This window comes from Nuphar pumila, chromosome 6 (assembly GCF_984573655.1).
Source record: "Nuphar pumila chromosome 6, dmNupPumi1.hap1.1, whole genome shotgun sequence".
Classification (NCBI taxonomy): Eukaryota; Viridiplantae; Streptophyta; class Magnoliopsida; order Nymphaeales; family Nymphaeaceae; genus Nuphar; species Nuphar pumila.
This window is the reverse complement of record NC_143254.1, coordinates 22,551,976-22,574,792: the sequence shown is the minus strand read 5'-3', so window position 1 is coordinate 22,574,792 and position 22,817 is coordinate 22,551,976.

The window sequence follows — 22,817 nt, the reverse complement described above, 5'->3', positions numbered from 1 at the left end:
GTCCATTTTACCGACGACAGTAGAACGAACGATTAACTGTTTGCTTTCGCACTTTCTTTGGTCTGAGAATGCGTCTCACAAAAAGTACCCGTTTGTTTCTTGGCAGCAGATCGTTCTCCCGAAGCAACAAGGCGGCTTGGAGATTCCGGCTCTGAGAAAGAGGAGCATCGTTTTAGTCTTGAAGTGGGCTTGGGTCGCTTCCACATCTCCATCTTCTTGGGCTACGTTTGTTAGGGAAAAATATAGTAGTTTACGTGACTCCCTTCTTTCGACGTCCAGTTGAGTGTGCCATTCGTCCCTCTGGTTGGAGTGGCGGAAAACACTTCGCTCCTTCAGTGACAGGGATCTTAGGCCTGGCCATGGCCACCCGTGACTTCACTGGGCCATGGCGAGCGGAAATAGGTTCTCCATTAAGCAAGTTTACTATTCCTTGTTGCCATCCGGGATGGATTGGTTTTCCATTGATTGTATATGGGGTAAGGGGCCCGCTCCAAGGGCAAAGGCGTTGGCGTGGTTAGTGGCTCTGGATTGTGTTCAAACCCAGATTAATGTCAGGAAACATGGGCTTCAGTTTCCAAGCATGTGTGTTTTTTGCGAGAAGGCGATAGAGGACACAACTCACCTATTTTGGTTTTGCCCGATAGTTTTAGACCTATTTTTTCAAACTTGGGGTGCACTGCCGGTTCAAACGCGTTCGAGTTCTGTTATTCGAGACCTCTTGTTTGGTCCCATGAGTTTACGAAACAAAAAAAAAAGGGAGATTATTGTGTCGGGTATGGTTGTTTTCAGCATGGTGGGTGATATGGACTTAAAAAAACAATATCTTTTTCAGGGGCATCAAATTCAATTTTGGAAGGCTACGTCAACGGGTTATTTTTGATGTGTATCTGACTCTTAAATTACATAGTAGAGACGGGGGTTTGAGGGTTTGGATCTACTTGTACTCTGAACTGTGCATAGTCACCATCTAGATGGTGGCTGTCTTACTCTTATGTTCCTCTCTCATCCAATATTCGGTTGGATGTATTTTGGTAATGTTGAATGATAAATGTTCTCTCTCAGTACTATAAAAATCCCTGAATAAGAAGCCAAACAAGATTTTCATAATCCCCCATGGGTTGAAAAAAAATTGGCTAGCAGGGGCTGTGTGAAGATGCTCCAGATGGACACCTGATCAAATCTCATTGCTTTTAGAATGCACCCCGGGCACAACTTTTACTGGTCTGTTCCCGTAAGAAATGGGGTCTGGTGGACTGCACAAAGTTTACTTCATATGGAAGCGGGCCCATTAAGTGACTTATGTCCCTAGGAAGTTTCCTTGTCATAAAATAAAATAAAAGATTGTCATACAGAGACACACCTTGTTCATTGATTTATGTTATTGTTTCGACAGACTTTGTTGGACACGATCTGGGTCGATCTATTTTGCCTCTGTACTTTTCAAAGCAGCTTTTCTTAGTTTTACATGGGAGTATGTTGAACTGGGAATCCTCAAAGATATGCACTGACCCTTAGCTTCTTAATCCTTGTATAGGATCCCCTGGATTTGTATACTGGGTAGCTCTCTTGTCATCATTGAACAGCAAGGCATCATGCGGGACAATTTACCAAGATATTGCTGGCAAAAACAGCAAAATATTTTGTGGAGATGAAAGGCTAACATTGTCTCTCTCTCTCTCTCTCCCTATATATATATATATATATATATCTCGGTGCGAGTCAATGTTATCAAAATCGGTCTGAATCGCCTTGAGTCCACCCCTTAATAAAAGGAAACAGGTTGGGCCCTTAGTGAAAGAGGGGACATGGCCCCCTTTAAAAAAAGAAAAACAAAGGGTTAGGGGGCATGGGCTAGTGGAGTATTTTAAGAAACTATTGATTTTTTCTTGGAGGCAAGGGCTAAACCTTCAGAGTTTTACACTTCCAGGACAGCGACCGTATGCACGGAAGGCAGAGCCAGTGCATGCGGCTTGGTCTCTGATCTTTTAGGGTGGTTTCTTCATGGAACTAAAAAAAAAAGAAACCGCTGTTTTTCGGCAAATAAGCAGAATTTCAGCTCTAAGTGGTCAAATTCTACCCTTAATTGATTCATTAACATATTTTAAAATATATTTGTATAGATAATATTAAATAAGAATATTGCAATGAGGATAAGAGAGGTTTCACATGGTACAGAGAGTGAAGTATATGTGTGGGAGTGAAAAAATATCAAGATCAGTCGATAAAAAGCTAAGTCAGATCATAACAAGCTCAAGGGTCTTGTTTAGGGCCCTACAGCACGGGAGGGGGGCATTAAGAATTTTTTTTGGGGGTGCCGAGAAACTTTGTTAATGGCACAAGTGAGTTAATAAGCCTGCCTCCCTATAGAATTAAGAATGGCAAAATTTGTCCTCAACAATGAGGTTAAATTTTTTTTACCTTTATTTACAAGGGGTTTAAAAAAAAGTTTAAATATTATTTTAATATGTTACTGAGATGTGTCATCTGTTGATTAAAAAATTGGCCGATTCATTTCACTTTGCTCAGAGTCTGAATCAAAATCATTTTGAAAATTGATTCAGGCGGCCCTGGTACTGACAACATTGATGAGAACAAGAAACACATGCCACTTTTAATGTGTGCATTGAATATTTCTGACATAGCCTGTTGCCATAGGGTAGTCTCTAATGGCAGCCATGAATAGACCCTGCTATATGCTCATGGAGCAAATTGAGCAAAGTGCTTCTGACCTTTTAGTGGCAACAAAGGGCCTCTAGCTTTCTCCATAACAGAGAATCACCCAGGATTGGATTTTTTGCTGGGTACCTGACATAAAATGAACAGCATACTCAGGTCCAGTCAAAAGATGTGGAACCCCAGTGATATTTAGATTGACCCGAAACCAACTTGAGTAATATGCGGGTCAAGTTTGATCAATTATTTTCATTGGACAGAGGCTCTGCCAGCCTATTTTAAGTACAAAACATATAGTTGAAAGCACTTTTTAAATTATAGGTTTATTTTCAGAGTATCCACCAAAACTTTTTTTTTATTAGTATCAGCACCAAACTTTCTACGGTCCTCAAACTTCCTTCAAAGGAAGTGACAGTTAAAACTTGCTGTTAGATATCAGTTTAAAAAATATCAACGGGGTTCCGCGTGGTTGGTAGGAACTATCAGTGTACGTCTCCCTATGGTGGGACGTTGCAGGTTCGAAACCCCCAATGATATGTTGAATAATAACTGGTGGGGTAGGCCTAACCCCAGCTTGCCTTTAAAACAAAATGATATCTGTTAAGGGACTTATTTAATATATACAAACAGCTGATGACGAATCAGTCACAATGCATTCACTTCCGTCCAGCTGCTTCAGAATGACCTGATACCGTTCAGATGCAATAGAAAGCTAGGGAAATTCAGCTGCTACAGTAGAAAACCAGATTCAATTTAGCTGGCTATGCTGGAACCAGACCAGCCGCCTGTATCGAATCATCTTGTCCTACAGAAGTGCACTTAAGACCTGCACCTCCCTTGATGTGACTTTGGGTTTGTGCGAGCCAAAGAATGTCGAAAAAAAGAACTCCAACAGGACAGGCTAGCAGCAGTGGCACCAATCCAACTCATGTCTTGGTGTGGCCATTTCAGTAGCAGGCATTCTCGTAGGTCCGTTTTGATTATGAAGAACAAGGTCTGAATTGGTGTCGAAGACCCTTTGAAATACCCTGTTATTCCTCTCAAGCCATAAACAGTGCCACATACACAAGATCCAGAACCTCCATACGAATTTTCATCACTTTGGTCCTAGCTTGTTGACAGTACTAGCAACGAGCAAGCATCTAGGAGTAGTGCTTGATGACACACGCGTGCACGACAGTGATACCTACACCACAATACAAACCCGAGACACACACTCATACGCTGATACACATGTATACACACAACACACGCACCCAGGTACATATACCTACACACGTACACACGCACACACAGTTACACATACCTACAAGGTACACACTAGAGGGAGGAAGGAGCAATGTCGTTGTGATCAGTCCATCAAAACTGTAATCCATAATGCTGCGCTAGCTATAGGATTACTTTGTTACCCCCAATCCATACCATTGGTTGTCCAGGCCATTTCCTGCTTGCTACATCCCTAATTTCTCATCTTAGTTGTTTTAGGATTCTCTCTATTCCGTACTGTTGGTTCTTAAAGATACGATGATTTCTCTCCATCCATATTAGCTTCCAAGCCAGTAGTATCCAAGCTCACCAAATAAACTTCTAGCGTTTACCATTTGAGTTGAGATGTGCTGCAGTGAGGAGGTCTATGGGAAAGACGTAGTAGTCCCATGCAACGTTGCAATCGCCTCAAGCATGACGACGTCGTAGGTCACATTCTCAAAAGAGATGTTAAAGTGATTCTTTCTCACTTTTACTTAGAGAGCACATGTAACACTCCGATTTAAAACTTTGGTAGTCCAAGTTTGGTTGGTATACTTCTTAGAGAGAAAAAGTACAAAGTTTACACAGAGAAACATGGTTAATTTTTTTTATTATTATTATTCAATAGCTCACTTTCTCTCATAATGTTTATCATTAATAACAAAAGAAAATAACAAATACATTATTGTTCAATGACATGAAAGTAAAAACTACCAAATACTCTATAAAAAAAGAAATTGATCAAGTCTTGCTTGTACTAGTATGCTAAAAACCTACAGTTGTAATGAAACAAGGGGGTGAGTCTACAACCCAATAAGAAATAATTATAAGCAAATAAATACTTAAACTTATAACTGTAGTGGGCTCTAAGATCCTAGTCTGAGTTTAGTTTTCGACACACCACACAAGTTTGTATATTTTAATTACCTCCCATTTACTCTCTTAAACACTCTGATCACACCAAACTAATCCTAAGTTGATTATACCGGTCATAGGCGTCTATAGTAGTAGCAACCCACGTAGAACACCTAAATTCTACATGTTGGCCAGATAATGAATCATACACTCTCAGTGGTTTTCGGACCACCAAACACTGCAGTGAAACAAAAAAAGAACCCCTCGGGTAGCTAGTTGGGAGGTCAGACTCAATCATAATCTCGATATAATTTATGTTATATCTTAACCATGATGGTTCTCAACCATCTATGATCGTCTAGAGTCCCTAACCATTGTGTTCAACACATAGACTCACATTCTCAAACTCCTATTTCACTCATTCTCTTACAAGTGATATTGTAAAATGATCATGGCATATCTCATTCTTTAATCTCATGATGACATTAGGACCCACATTTATCTCATAATAAGCACGCAACGATATAAGGTCTCCACATCGTTAAATCATGGGTGACCCACTCTCCATGGTGGCTACACTTTGGTCGCGAACCAGACAACTCTTACCACATGTCACCACTTTCAGGATTTAAAGGGTTATGCATGCTAATCTTAATATATCCATTCATATAAAATAAATAGAATAAAAAATGAGACTCAAGTCTAAATACAATCTCATCACAATGCATGTCATTAGCAGTATATCACATAGATATGCTATCACAAGAATAATCTTTCTAACATGTATGACATACAACAACTAATATGTATTTTACAATTAACATGTGTATCCAATCATCTCATAATATCATGCATGATCAATTTGTGCATATTATTTTCACACTTAAAAGCTATCATGCTATTTATGTTAATTCATAACATGCAACGTAAAAATATTTATTTACATCTAAAATTACTTATAATATCCCTTACTTCAAATGTGAATATTATTCTCTAACCACAATCAAGTCTCAAGGTGCTCTAACAGTAGGATCTGGTCATAACACAAACATGTTTGTATTAATTCATATAATCTCTTATATTTTAACAAAATTACCAAAATACCTCTCCCAAATTGCCTCATGAAACGCCAATTTTTGTATCACTAATTTGACTAAAACCAATGAATAAATAGATTATCGTCTACGATATCAGTCCAACATACCAAACCTCACTCAATTTTGAGTTCGGAGTGCAAAGAAGTGCTTATTTTATCGAAATGAATCTTGGGTACCCATAAGCATATTTTGGTCATTTTGAATTTATTTTTAAAATTCAAAAATAAACATAACTGATCCATATCCACTTCTGATCTAGATCCAAAACTGACTATTTAGATCCAAACCTATCACTCATTTAGATCCAAAACTGTCTGATTGGATCCAGAATAGTTCGACTGGATCTAAATCTAATTTTGATCTAGATCCAAAATTGATCTAAATTTAGAACTAATTTAAACCAGGTCCAGTTCTGTTCAGGATCCAGAACAATCAGTCTGAATCCAGACCCATGTCTCCTTAGATCTATCTTTATTTGGATTGGTCCAAACTGACTAGATCCAGATCTAGATCCAGTTAAATCAATATGGACCAGAGATCCAGTCAGACCGAACCAGTTCGGTCTGACATAGGTTGATCCAAATTGGTAGGTCCAATTTTTTTTCCTTCTCCTTACTCTTCTCTCTCTGTTGTTCTCTCTCTCCCTCTGTCGTTCGCTTACTGCGTGGTGGAGGGAGAGGGACTGCGTGAGGGCTTTTATAGCCCTCACACAGAGTGAGGGATGAGGATAACCCTCACCCCCTCCCACGGATGTTGGGGGTGAGGTTTATTCTCACCCCTTTAGGGTTTACCGAAGATGAATCCCCTAAATGGGGAACCAAGCCTTTTTTGTTTTTTATGCTTATCCCCTTCAACATTTTAGTTGGAGGGGGTTTTACAACACATGCTGGCTATGTGCATACCTCTTCACTTTAATCACATTCGCTTATTTGCATTGACCTTTCCATGCAGTATTTGCCAACCCATAAGTAAACCTCGTAGCGGAAGAGATCTAGCCCATAACGCCTTCTAAGGAAGCCATAAAATCGAAGGAGCACATAATGTTCTATAAAAGGAAGAGGCAGTAAATGATCCACTGTTATTCAGTGCCCATGCTAGCCCATTCTCATGCTGTGATAGTGAAACTTTTGATAGATACATCATGAGCTCTGTCCATTGGGAGGCAATCAAATCATTCGGGTCCCTTAATAAAATATCCCGTGTTGAAGATTCGACTCCTTGAAATAAGGAGGCTTCTATTATCGTATTCATAGAATACAGTTTCCTTGAATTTAGGTGGTTGTTGTTATAGTGATCCTATCATTTCTTTTTACCAAATATTACCTTTGGTAACATTGGTTGTGTTGATCCGTTGGTATTCTTGAGGATTAGAATATTGTATATATGAGTCATGAAGTGGAAACAAAAGATATAACAATAAGAGAATATCGAGTGATTTTCTACCATGGATGTAGGCTATATACCGAACCACGTTACTTCCTGATCCTTTGATTGCTCATTGAGAATGCTAGCCGATCCTCACTTACCTTCATTCTGCTCAACCAAACAACCAAGCTATTTTTCCTTTCTGCATGCTATCATGGATGTCTCACAATGCTCTTTGAATGCTAAGATGGTGGTTCAAGAGCAGAATCCCACCCTCAAAATTACCTCTGCTCCATTAAATGGAACTAACTATCTTAGTTGGTCAAAAGTAGTTAGTTTATTTCTTAGTGGCAAAAAAAAGCTGAGATATGTTATTAGAAAAATCGCATGTCCAAGTCAAGATAACGCCGACTACGATGAATGGAAATCGACTAATCACTTGGTAATGTCTTGGCTTCTTAACTCTATGGATCCAAGCATTGCTTAGGGAATTTTGTTTCTGAAACTGCCCAAGAGATGTGGGAAAGCATTCGTGATGTTTACGGAGAGCAAAATAATCTTTGCTCAAATTTATCAAATCCAACAAGAAATCTCTCTTTACAATCAGCAAGAAAAACCCTTTCACTTCTATTTAGGGGCTCTCAGAGGTCTATGGGACGAACTGGCTCAATATTGCCCTATCACTACTGATCCTGAAATCATAAAATGGCGTAACGAGGATAAATTTTTTAAATTATTGGCGGGTCTTAGACCTGAGTATGAATTCCTCAGAAGTTAGATTCTTTTGTCAAAACCGTTGCCTACACTGAACAATGTTTGTTCAATCATTCAACGTGAGGAAACTAGACAAAAAGTTATGAATCTCGTCTCTCAATCATCTGAATCTACGACTAAGAAAATGGTGTTCAAGTTTGATCTCCTTTCTGCTGATACTGCTATGTTCAATCAAAAGGATATTCCAAAAAAGTCCAGATTAAAGTGCAACTACTATAAGAAAACCGGTTATACGAAGGATCGATGCTGAGAGTTGTATGGCAGACCTCCTAAAATTCGACCTAAGGAATCTTATGTGGCAAACTTAGTATCCATTGCTGATCTTACCAATGTCTTACAACTTAATATCACTCAGCCTGGTTCTCATGAATCAGCCATACCGTCTCATGATGATACAACATGTAATACGTTTTGACTTACTTCTAAAACTTTACTTGAGAAATGGATTGTTGACACTAAAGCATTCGACCATATGATCAACCAAGTATCCCAACTGCATGACATTCAACAATCTAATGAAAAAATCTGTCTGCATTGCCAATGGCAGCAAAGTCCCTGTAAAGGAAATTTGGTACAACTTGGTTCTTTGATGAATATGCTGATTTTAGAGTTCTCTATATTCCAAGTTTTCCCACTAGTCTATTATCAGTTAGCTGCATTACCAGAAGTCATGATTGCTTAGCTATTTTCTTTGCTGACAATGTGATTTTTCAGGATCAAAGGACACAAAAAGTGATTGGTAAAGTATACCAATGTGGTGGCTTATATTTTTTGGATGAAAGTGCTAAAGCCCTTGTGGCCTACAACCCCAAAGAATTAATCTTGTTGTGGCACACAAGATTAGATCATCCCTCAGAAAAGGTTCAAAACAAGTTACTGCCACATTTATCTTATGTTTTGGCCGCTTGTGATGCCTGAGAATTTGCTAAAGCTACTCATCTTTCTTTATCTCATTCTCATAGTAGATTTGAGGTTATTTTTCAATTAATATATTCTAATGTTTGGGGACCCGCCCCAGTAACATCTCATTTGAGATATAACTATTTTATTACATTTATTGACAATCATTTAAGTGCAACTTAGATTTATTTTCTTAAAAAAATGAGAAAGTTTCAAAAGTGTTTCAGGTTCTTTATCAACTGGTTCTCACCCAGTTTGATAAGAGAATCAAAGTCTTCCTGTCTAATAGTGGTTGTGAGTTTGTCAATGACACCATGGGAGAATTTTTTGCCAAACATGAAATCTTACCTCAAAATTCTTGCATTGGGACTCCTCAACAAAATAGAGTTGTAGAGCAAAAAAAGCATCAATTACTAAATGTTGCCATTGCTATTTATGTTTGAAAAGAATGTTCCAAAAGAGTATTGGCCTAAAGCCATTGGAATCACCTATTACATTTCAAATTGTCTTCTCAGATCCTCTATTGAAGGGCATGTGCCTCTTGGAGTTGTCTATGATAAATTCATATCCATTTCCCACCTACATGTGTTTGGATGCAAGGTGTTTGTTCATCTTCGAGCCCAAAACAAAGATAAATTTGATCCCAGATATGTAAAATGCATTTTTGGGGTCATTCTATAGTTAAAAAGGGCTACCGATGCTTTAATCCTCAATAGAAAAAATTCTATATCTCACGAGATGTACATTTCTTTGAGAATGAATATTTTTTTCATGAATCAACCACTTTTTTTTATGAGGTTCATCCACAGGGAGAGATTGGAATGAGACTCAAATTGGTTGTTCCAAATATCCAAAACTACAAACAAATTCCTGCTGCTGCAATCAACCCCACTCCTACCACTCAAATTGTGTAAGATCAAAATGTTGCTGATAAACCAACTGAATCCCAATGAAGTCATTGTTGGCCCCACCAGAAGATCAACCCGTATTTCTAGGCTTCCTGAACACCTGAATGATTTCTAGACCTATCTGGTGTCATCATCATCCACACACTCTACTTTCCATCATATCCAAAATGATGTCTTTTTTAAAGGCCTCTCATTATCATACATATCTTATGCTCTTAATGTTTACTCTCATCATGAACCTAACACTTTTCAAGAAGCCAACCTTGACCCAAAATAGAGAAAAGCAATGGAAAAAGAAATCCAGGCCCTCAAGAAAAATGATACTTGAGAAATTGTATCTAGATCGAAAGGAAAAAAACTGGTAGGATGTCGATGAATTTACAAAATCAAGTATAACAACAATGACTCCATTGAGAGTTACAAAGCAAGATTGGTTGCAAAAGGTTACATTCAAATAGAAGGAATTGACTATAATAAAACCTTCGCTCCAGTTGCTAAAATAAATTTCATAAGAATTCTTGTATTGGTAGCCACGAATAAAAACTGAAAAATGTACCAATCTGATATAAAGAATGCATTTCTTTATAAAGATCTAGAGGAAGACATTTATATGGAATTACCTCCAGGATATAGTGTTCAAAATCATGAAATGATAGCTTGCAAACTAAAAAAAGCTCTTTATGAACTGAAGCAGTCTCTACGGGCCTTGTTTGCCAAGCTAAGTATGGTTCTTGTTGAAATGGGTTTTAAAAGAAGTTTTGCTGATCATTACATGTTTGTGTCTATTCTGGGATAAAACGCTGCCATCATTTTTGTATATGTCGATGACATAATTATGACAAGGAACAATGAAGCCTTGATAGAGTGAGTAAAAAAGAGACTTCACAAAAAATTTGAGATCAAAGATCTCGAAACACTCAGATACTTCCTAGGTTTAGAAGTAGCCCATTAAAGGAAAGGGTTTTTATCTACCAAAGGAAGCATATTCTTGATCTTCTCAAAGATAAAGGATGCTAGGTGCCAAGCCAATAGACACTCTTGTTGATCCAAGCAACAAGTTAAGAAAGAAAGATGGAAAACATATAGCAGATATTGGGGAATTCCAAAGACTTGTTAGACATCTTATTTACCTCACTGTCACTCTGTCGGACATCACATATAGCTTGATAACTCAGTTCATGCATGAACCAAAAGAACCACATCTTGAAGCTACTTACAGAATCCTCAGGTACCTAAAAGGAACAACAGGAAAGAGAATCTTGATGAAAAGAAATGGCAACTTAAAAGTTGTTGGGTATACTAACGCCGATTGGGCTGGGACCTAAATGATAGGAGATCCACATCTGGTTATTGTGTATTCGTTGGGGGGAATTTGGTATCTTGGCGCAATAAGAAACAAAATGTTGTTGCTTGATCAAGCGCTGAAGCCGAATACCGCTCTATGGCTCTTGAAACCTGTGAGCTAATATGGATCAAGTCCCTACTTTCTGATATGGGAATCACAGTTGATGAACCCATGGATTTAAGGTGCGATAATCAAGCCGCCATCTATATTGGAGTGAATCCCGTCTTTCATCAACAAACACAACACATTAAACTCGACTGGCATTTTATTAAAAAAAAAAAATCAGGCTCAAGTTATTAAAGCTCCTCATATCAATAGCTTAGATCAACTAGCCGACATATTTACTAAAGCCTTGGAAAAAAAAGCATCATGGTATCATAAGCAAGTTGGGACAGATTGATATCTGCCTACAAACTTGAGGGGAGATTGTTGAAGATTCAACTCCTTGAAATAAGAAGGCTTCTGTTATCGTGTTCATAGAATACGGTTTCCTTGAATTTAGGTGGTTGTTGTTACCGTGATCCTATCCTTTCCTTTTACTAAATGTTACCTTAGGTAAGGTTGGTTGTGTTGATCCGTTGCTATTCTTGAGGATGAGAATAGTGTAATCTAAAGATAGAACAATAAGAGAATATCGAGTGATTTTCTACCGTGGATGTAGGCTATATGCCAAACCACGTTACTTCCTGATCTTTATTTTCAGAGCATTTGGTAATGTGAGGATCATAAAATCGGTTTTAACACCATGCACCCATCGAGTCTGACCAAACTTAATATACCTTTAAAAAACTTTGGCCTTGCTACATTATAGAGGTAAGGGAAGGAATCAGGAAGCAAGTTGTCTCCCCACCGTCTATGTTGCCAAAATAGTGTGAAGCTCCCATCCCCCACCACCACCCGTACCGCTTTGCAAAAATCTTCCATTACAGTTGACAAACCTTTCCAAACCCCGGAGCCCCTATTCCAATTGTAACTTTCTGAGCAGGTCCAAGGCCCACCCAATCAAATCATATTTTTTGTGGAATATAGTTGTTATTTGACCTTCCTACATATCTTCCACAACTAGTTTGCCAACAATGTTTTGTTGAATATGTGTAGGTTGTGAACCTCCAAACCCCCCAATTCACAGGGTTGAGAAATAGTATGTCAACTGACCATAGCATCTTCTGATTTTCCTGACCAAATGAACATTTGAAAGATGCAGTTAAGGTGCTTTTCCACGTTTGTTGGTAGCTTGAAAATTTGCAGAAAATGCAACACCAGAATATATGTTAAATCTTACCAAATTAATGCGACCCGCGCGCCCTAATAGTAGACGGGATGAACATTTTTGAACTTTCGCCCTTATGCGGTCATTCACCCTTCCCCAATGTAAGTCCCTTGATACACCCATATGTAGCGGCAGGCCGAGATACATCATTGGAAGAGAACCCACCTGGCAATTAAACATGTTAGAGGCTCGCTCTTGTAATTCGCCAGAAGGATCGTTCATCACCATGACTTGGCTCTTGGCCTCGTTCATGTGAAGTCCAGATATGTCTGCAAAGCATCTAAGTATATATAATCCATAATAATACCCACATATTCTTTTCTGAGTCTTCTCCAAACACCAATATATCATCAACAAACAAAAGATGAGATGTCGAGATGCTTTGTGATACTTTACAACCAATAAATTTTCCTTGAGCTTTCGCAGAGGAGAGCATGCATGATAAAATGCGTTTCCATTGCCATAATGAACAGAATGGGTGAGAGTGGGTCACCTTGGCGCAAGCCCCTTCTAGCTTTAAAGAATTCCCCCTTGTCCCCCATTAATCGACACCCCTATGCTAGCAAGCCTTAATTTGACCCATGAATGCCATTTTTCATCAAATCCCATCATCTGTATACAAGATAGGCAAAATTGTCAGTCCAAGGAATCAAATGTTTTTTCCAAGTCAATTTGCTTTCTTACCTGTGACCTTGATAGAATGAATTGCTCATTGGGCTATGATGCACAACTCATGTAATCGCCTCCCTGAGATGAAGGCGCCTTGTGGGGATGAGCTGAGGGGATTAATTACCTCCTTGACCCTTGAAGCAAGGATCTTAGAGACAATTTTGAACATCGTTCCCACCAATGATATGAGCTAAACCTTCCAATGTCATCAGTATTATGATACTTAGGAATGAGTATGAGAATGGACTTTCCCATTACTTTGATGAGAATCTTTGCATTCGCGTGAAACTCAGTCAAAGTCCCATGTTTCTTTAAAAAATTCTATCGGGAATTCATCCATACCTGGGTTTTGCCATTTGGCAAGCTCCATGCTACTTTCTTGATTTCCTCCAAAGAGAAGCCACTAGTGCTGCCTTCCCTTTTCTCTACATTCAATGTCTTGAATTTCATGGCCTACATGTCATAGCCTGTACTCATGCCTCCCCAGTAGCGGTTTTTAAAAAAGGATGTTGCATTTGGCAAGATAATAGTTCCTTGGAAAGTGTGGACATTAATCACCAAAGATACTAAATGATTGAATCTTCTCCTCATAGATGCACACATATGAAAGAACAGTATGTTAAGTTCCTCTTATTTTAACCAATGTGCTTTCGCCCACTGCATCAATTTAATGCAATCTCGCCTTCACCACTCATTTATGTTTTGAACCCAGTTGTTGACATTCCAATTTCAGAATTGAAGCCCTTGAGCTATCATTTACCCTCTCCTCTTTCAGCTGCAATGCCTTTATTTTTACTTCCCATTCCTCTATGTTCTTGAATTTAGCGCTACACTTGGCCCTGTTCCACTTAGTTAGCTTGTGCCTCACATGGGAGAGCTTTAGATGTAGCTTGATTTCCACATTTGCTTGAGCAAGGTGCGTGCCTCTTGCCACCACTGACTTAACGAGTCCAATAACCTTGTTTTCCTAAACCACCACAGCTCCATGCGAAAACCCTTAAGGGTTTATAGGGCCATCCCTAATCATAGCATGATCCGAGTTGGTAATTGGGTCAGCATGAAAGGACATGTCATGCAAACGTTATAACATTGGTAAAGAGACAAAAAACCTGTCCAATTTCTGCATAACCGGATATGCTCTCTTATTAGACCAAGTGTACTTTGGACCTTGCATTGGTAAATTCTATTGGTCCACAATTATCAATAAAGTTCCCAAACTTATGCAGGTTCCGCGTGTACCGCTGTGATCTGCTAGACTCCTCTATAAGCAAGATTGAGTTGGAAGTCACCTCCTGTACACCATTGATCCGTGAGAACAGGGAATAAGTTAGTTTACAACTTTTATTAGCTTCGTCCAAAATTTTCTCTTTAGAGGGATTTGTACAGGGTCCATACAGGGCAGTTAAGACAAATGCATTATTACTCATAGGATCTGATAGTAGGACAGAAAGCCCAAAACTCCCCAACATGAATGGCCATGCGAGAGAACTAAGACATTAAAATGCCAAATGATCTTCCTCTTGCTGGTCGAAACTCATACCCGCAATTCCGTCATGGATTGTTCATAAAAGCAGTAATCCTTGTGAATCACAAAGCAAATAAGTATTTCCATCTCAATATCTTGCTCTTTTCATTTGGATTCTACTTTGGTTTATAGGTTTCTTTTTTTGGTTTATCCATTGGAATTTATATCTTCACTAAGAAGTAGGTTTCCCTGAGTTGATGATATGGAAAATGCTTAATCTTTTTTCGTAATTTGCCTTTGTCCAATTGTGACCTGCTGACCAAGTTGTATCAGCAATGCACCCCCCAAAATTCGTGAGGAGATAGGAGAAACAATTCTTGGAAAATTGCTAAAAAGTTGTTCAGGTTGTATATGCTCAATGAAACATTGTGTAAAATTGTACAAGTTGTATTTGCTTAACAAAAACATTGTATGGAAATTGTATAAATAAAAATGGTCCGTTTTTGTATATATAGGTCTCATTACAAAGGGTTTCATAATCGAATATTTAAAATAGGTATTCAAATTAAAAATCAAAACAGTTATATTAAGAAAGAAACCAAAAACTTATTTTATTATACGTGAGAGGAAAAGAGTTGCAATCTCTCTCTCTCTCTCTCTCTGATAAAATCACAATACAGCAGAACACTGTGAAGAAGAATCATAGTTTTTCTATCTGTCCTTTCTGAGGTAAGATACAAATATCCATAACAGCATATCCAAATCCCTTGAAATCAGCTCTCAACAAATGAGATGATCACTCCACCTTATAGTCTTAGGCTGGTCACCGAACTTGGTGCTATCTTAATGTAGAAACTTTACATTTTACCATTTACATTTACCATCTAATGCACAGGTTTACATTTACCTATTACTACAAATATTTACACGACTTTCCTAATCTCTCTCTCTCTCTCTCCATGTTATTTGATGGGACTATAATAAGAATGAAAAAATAATAATAAAACAGTTATGTGAGAGGGAGCGATAAAGGTGTGTTTCCTCTCTTTTTTGTACGTGGGTAACAAGCTTTTTATACAAATTTGAAAAAGACATCCGTGTCCAATGTAATTGTTGTGTCATTTCGAAATCTTTCTAAAGCAAAAACATTTTGCTCACCAATACCCTTCTTCCGTCGTTAAGTAGTAGTAAAAGATATAAGATATACCGAGGTGGTATCCCATGTGGTAAGCGGGGTCCTGTGCTAAGCCGAAGGCCCAGGTTCCAATCCCTCTTCCACATGAGGCTTAAGAGATATCTGGTAGGGGGTCTGACTAACCCCAGCTTGCCTTTAAAAAAAAAATTAATTAAATAAATAAATATATATATATATATATATATATATATATATTTTATATAATATATGTCCTATTTATAACATATAAATGCATAAATACATTTAACAAAGCCTTGCAGCAATAGGTAGCTTTACTATAAGTCTTCTTTAGTTTTAGAGTGGTGGGAACAAAATATATGTTGATTTGGGCACACATACTGCAAACTGGGGAAGCTTTGTTTGATGAGAACACCTTGAAAGTTGAGAAAATTCTAATTCAGACAGTTGTTCTATGGTAGAAAATTCTAATTCATACTGCAAGGGGTGAGATTTGAGATGAGCTGCTTGTGGTTTCGCACATATTCGGCTGGGGAAGAGCTCTTTCAAGCTCATAAAATTGGCTTGACAATCCGAATGACTTGTATAAGCTCATTAAGTAGTAGTAAATATTCTTTAGACATATTTTATATCACATAAGACAGTGTAGAATAAATAGTTAAGTGTGTTTGGCTTGAAAACAATAGGTTTACAATTCAAATACTTTTCTAGAGTCCAAATCCTGTTATATATTTTCAGTTTTCAAACAATGTATTCTTTTTGTAAACGATCCATGTCGAACTTGGAGCTCAACATGAGATCGATTGAGCTCAGTTCAACTTGCCACAAAAGTGAGCTGAGCTTGAACACCTCATATTCAGCTTGTTTGGCTCATTTACCAGCCCTAGGTACAGAGGTTTCGTATTAACATAAAATGTTCACTCTTCCAAATTTACCTCTGATAGTGAGGCACTTGACCACCCTGGCTAGTATGTGTCTCTGCCACCGATCACAGCTCATTCAAGAGTTGACTCCAACAAGATGAACAGGATTTCAATAAAAAATTGTGCTGTTTATGCGTCTGTTCAAGAGTTATCTGGTGATTCGGTTCCACTAATCCCAAAATGTCATTGCCTTTGCCATGCCCGATCCATGATCTCATTAATACAAGTTGTTTTGATCAAGAGTTATCCCATAGATTGATTTAACATCGTCAATTTGATAAAATTCAACCATAAAATTGGGTTTTGTTGGCAATAAAATATGATTTTTAAATCAATAAAATTTAGCATTTTTACAGCCGTTGATTTTTGAATTGCCACAAAATCCTCTATAAATCAGATGTTGACAATACAAATGCTAATATTTACTAAATGGACCATGTAGATCACATCTATGGGGTCAGATTTTGATGAAAATAAATTGTACTATGATGGGTATGAAAATGGGGATGACATAAGGAATAAGTAAATTCTCACATGTACTAAATGAGTCATGTAGATCACGTCTATGGGTTCAGATTTTGATCAAACAACTTGGAACAATGAGATACCAAAATGTGGTATGAAAATAGAGATGGTACAAGAGATGAGTGAAACCGAGTTGGTGGGTAATTTGGATCCGTGTTAAATGAAACATGCTAAATGAGTTTTCAGGTTTTTTTCATTTTATTTTTAAAATTTGACCGTACAGGTCTATGTACTTGATTTTATAGGGATCTAACTCTTTGAAGTGTTTGGATTCCAACACATGGGTAGGTTTTTATAATGTTTGAAACATCAATAATCCAAAATCTTTGTAAAATTTTGAGGCTCCAAATATCATTTTTTTCATCCAAAACACATAATCCAGGTGTGAATTCCTAGTAAATCAACCATGCTCAACACATTTATGGGGTCGGAACTGCAAAAAAAAATACCGAAAGAGCAGAAAAACCTATTTAGCAAGTTTTATTTTAGCACGGACCCATTTCCCCCGAGTTGGTTATTTGGCCCATCAAAGAATCTTATGTTGGCAACTTTATTAATCCTGCAGGGTGGATCCACGGGCAGGGTAGCTTTGAATCATGCCATCTTACTCCTTTCCCCGTTTGTTTATCCCAATACCTTTTAAGATTTAGAACTACAAAGCGCAATTTTCCTGTAACCACATGGAAATATCACAAAAATCTAATTTCTGGATCTCTAAAGGCATGATCAATACCCATCCTTTGATACCATAAAAAATCTGAAATTTCTTGCCGCATTCCTGCTGTAGTGATAAACAATGTAGCCGTGATCAGCGATTCATCAGCTAAATCGCCAATGAATCACGATCGGGTGGAGAGAGAGAATATTGGTTTAGGTATAATATAAATAATTATTATTTTATTATATTGCCACCAAAAAGATTTTTGAAAAAGATAGCATAAATGTGAAAACTAAAATTATTATAAATATAAAATTATTAGAATTTAATGTGTGTTTAAAATTATTAGACTAATTAGCTTAATAAATTTAAATTTAAATTATTAATATTTATGTATATTAAAAATATTAGCTCTAGTAGGTTTTACAATAAATTATGACCGGCTATTTTTTAGAGTTAAGTACATTATATGCTTGTTTTTAATTTCATCAGTTTGCTGTCATAGATTATACATACTGATCTTTTGTTTTCAATTGGCATATATTTGAAAGTAATATAATTTTGACATAATATTGTTATATAATTAAAATATCAATGTGCCATCAATTTTAAGAATTCAATTAGATAAAAATTTCGTATTTATATTTTAAATGTAACTATATATAACTTTTAATGTGATATTCCTAATGTTGCCGATTAATCACGATTTATGATTTGCCTATCAATCACGATTTGGTGAGGACTTTGCATGCCAAGGTGAACCGATTTATCTCAGGATTAATCAGATTTGCTGAGGTTGATAAGCGCCGAGTAATCGGCGACTACGAGTTTGGCTATTATGTGATAAAAAAGAAAAAGAATTTTTATTTATGGGCCAACCTTTTGCCCTTAATTTCAAATACAGTCATTATATTTCTGAAATTCCAAATGTGGGCCAAACTTTATTCCATAAAGTCAAATTGAGGACATCAGATCAACATCTACCATCTTTAAAAAAAAGTGATTCCTTAATTTTCTGTATTGTCCCTTGAAAAATGAAAATTAATACTAATTCATTCTTAAAAAAAAACAGTAAACTGTTGAAAGTATTAATGATGAAGGTTATAACTTATAAGTAATTTGACTTGTGATTTAACTTGAATTAAAGGACAAAAATAAATGCAGGTCCATGTTTGGCAGCTTTCAGGAAGAGGCTCATATTTGAAATTTCAGAGAAGTGAAGACCATATATGAAATTACGGGGAAAAGATTGGCCGCTAAATATAATTTCCACAAAAGAAAAATTGAAATTAAACGCATTGTATCACATAGTCTAAAGTGGCATGTCCAGTAGGGGGTCAACGGGTCTGACCACTGCCAGAAAGGGGCGGGTCCAGATCCAGATCCTACTAGGAGCTTCTGATACTAGATCCAAACTTGAATCCAACTGGATCTTCCACTGGCAAAAAATACCAATTTAATAAAGACTATGTACACAGATCAAACCTGGTCCATACTCAGTAAAATAATACTTTTTACGTTTTTTACATTGAAATCTGAAAATAATTTTTACTAAGTTTATATATATGGTCACTAGAATATTTTAACTGGAAATATGTGAACCTGAGTTTGAACAAGCATTTCCATCACTGTTTTTTTTGTAAATGGAACCATTTAGATGCACTTGGATCATATTTGTTGATAAAAAACATGATTTATAAGTCTTGAATAGGTATGAAAATTTTAAACCATAAATTTTTAAATCTTATAAACCTACCTGCATGTCAATAGGACGATCCTTTGATTAATATAAAATCAACTATGTATAACACATATGTATGGTTAGATTTAAGAAAAACATGAAATAAATCCTTTAACAACCTGGTAGGCCAGAAGTGGCAACTACCACCACATCTCTCTCTCTCTCTCTCCACATATATATATATATATATATATATATATATATATATATATATATATATATATATATATATATATATATATATATATATGTGGGAATAGGGATGGTCCACCCCTTGTTTTCTTCTTTAAAACTTGTATGTTAGTATAAAACCTATAAATTTTGGATATTATTAATAAATAAATAATTCATCTTTATCTTTGAGTTAGAAATGTGTTTCTATCATTTAAATCAAATTTATTAATGTTTAAATGCTCAATTACTCATTTCTGGCTAACAAGGTTAAAATTGATATTTTTAAAACTATTTCAGATATTTAATAATCAATTATATTACTTTTAATCAAAAACATGTTTTTTAAGAGTTTTGTAAAATATTGGTGTGATATCATTGAATTTTAAAATTTACTAGATGAATTTAACAAGTTAAAAATCTTATTTTTTAACCAAAGAGCATTTTGGTCATTTTAATAAAAAATACTATTTAAAATATTTAATCTATATTTTGGAGTAACCAAATTTGGTGAGATGGAGATGTTGGTGTATGCAGCGTTTTCTGCTCAACAGTTAATATTTATTGGTGATTTACCCTATCTTTCTAGATTTTGGGAGATTTTATAGTTTTAGAGTTTTTGGCATTTTCGATCATGCACCAAGTGTTCGGTGCATCAATGCTTGGGCGATCTTTACGAATTTCGAAACCCCTCGATCTTTTGAGTTTCCATCTGTTGTTCTTCACATTATTAAAGTAAGTTTCTTTAACTGAACTTGTAGAGAAAATTTTTAGGCATTAATTGCGTAAGCATAATGTTATTGTGCTAAATAATTCACTGAATTGCAAATACAATTTATGCGCACACACCACATGTAGTTGTGGATATGTAGGGTTGCTATGGTTGCCTATATGTTTAACTGATTTGAGTATAAGATATACTAAAAATATGTTACTTACGTTAAGTATCAAAACAATTATAAGTCAATCAAAACAATTATAAGTCAATGTGCATTGAATACAATGCAAAATGCGAATCAGGTAAATGGTTATGGTAAGTACTTGGTGTAAATGTATCACCCAATAAATTTATTTTTATTGTATGCAATACTTTTCTGCTCACACACACCACTTAGTTATGGATATCTAGGATTGTTGTGATTGTAGTTCGGAGATCATGTTGAGCACGATTTGAATGTATGAGAATATAAGTAATTTTCTTGTCGTAGTTTGGAGATCATGCTCGTCATGATTTTAGATAGTGGAATATGAAATATGTTTGTTTCAGATACATGTTTGAGCATATATTTATGTGAATGAATGTTGCCTAAATTGATGTGTTTGACATGACCATATTGAATGTTAGTGTGAAATAATATTTGTGTAATCATGCACAAAAGCATGAGCGATAGAATCGTGTTCATGATAGGATTATACAAATAACGTTATACATGGACTGATATGTCGCGTGCTCTCATGAACGAACCATAATTTGTGTGAATGCTATATATATATATATATATATATATATATATATATATATATATATATATATTATATGTGAGACACAATATGCATGAAATGGTTGCTTTGCATATTAATTCATGTGGTAAAATAATGCATATATGACTTGAATCCTGTGTGCATAACTCGAACTACGTAAAAGTTACATTATGAAATGTGCATGTTCACGTATGTATGCATAGAACTCATATTTCATTTACACATGCTTCGAGGTTCAATTTACGAAATGCAATATTCTTTGTGGTGATGATATAATACGTAGGATAATATGCTTATGTATAATATGATTTAAATACCATGTGATAAGAAATTATGAATATATGCTATAAATGTTTAAGTTCAATAGTGAACTATAGTTCATAAAACCTCATTGGTTAAATGTGGGATGGTCCACCCCTTGTTTTCTTCTTTAAAACTTGTATGTTAGTGTAAAACCTATAAATTTTGGATATTATTAATAAATAAATAATTCATCTTTATCTTTGAGTTAGAAATGTGTTTCTATCATTTAAATCAAATTTATTAATGTTTAAATGCTCAATTACTCATTTCTGGCTAACAAGGTTAAAATTGATATTTTTAAAACTATTTCAGATATTTAATAATCAATTATGTAACTTCTAATCAAAAACATGTTTTTTAAGAGTTTTGTAAAATATTGGTGAGATATCATTGAATTTTAGAATTTACTAGATGAATTTAACAAGTTAAAAATCTTATTTTTTAACCAAAGAGCATTTTTGTCATTTTAATCAAAAATACTATTTAAGATATTTAATCTATATTTTGCAGTAACTAAATTTGGTGAGATGGAGATGTTGGTGTATGCAGCGTTTTCTGCTCAACAGTTAATATTTATTGGTGATTTACCCTATCTTTCTAGATTTTGGGGGATTTTATAGTTTTAGAGTTTTTTGCATTTTCGATCATGCACCAAGTGTTCGGCGCATCATTTATTGGGCGATCTTTACGAATTTTGAAACCCCTCGATCTTTTGAGTTTCCATCTGTTGTTCTTCACATTATTAAAGTATGTTTTTTTAACTAAACTTGTAGAGAGAATGTTTAGGCATTAATTGCGTAAGCATAATGTTATTGTGCTAAATAATTCACTAAATTGCAAATATAAGTTATGCGCACACACCACATGTAGTTGTGGATATGTAGGGTTGCTATGGTTGCCTATATGTTTAACTGATTTGAGTACAAGATATACTAAAAATATGATACTTACGCTAAGTATCAAAACAATTATAAGTCAATCAAAACAATTATAAGTCAATATGCATTGAATACAATGCAAAATGCAAATCAGGTAAATGGCCATGGTAAGTACTTGGTGTAAATGCATCACCCAATAAATTTATTTTTATTGTATGCAATACTTTTCTGCTCACACACACCACTTAGTTATGGATATCTAGGATTGTTGTGATTGTAGTTCGGAGATCATGTTGAGCACGATTTGAATGTATGAGAATATAAGTAATTTTCTTGTCGTAGTTTGGAGATCATGTTCGTCATGATTTTAGATAGTGGAATATGAAATATGTTTGTTTCAGATACATGTTTGAG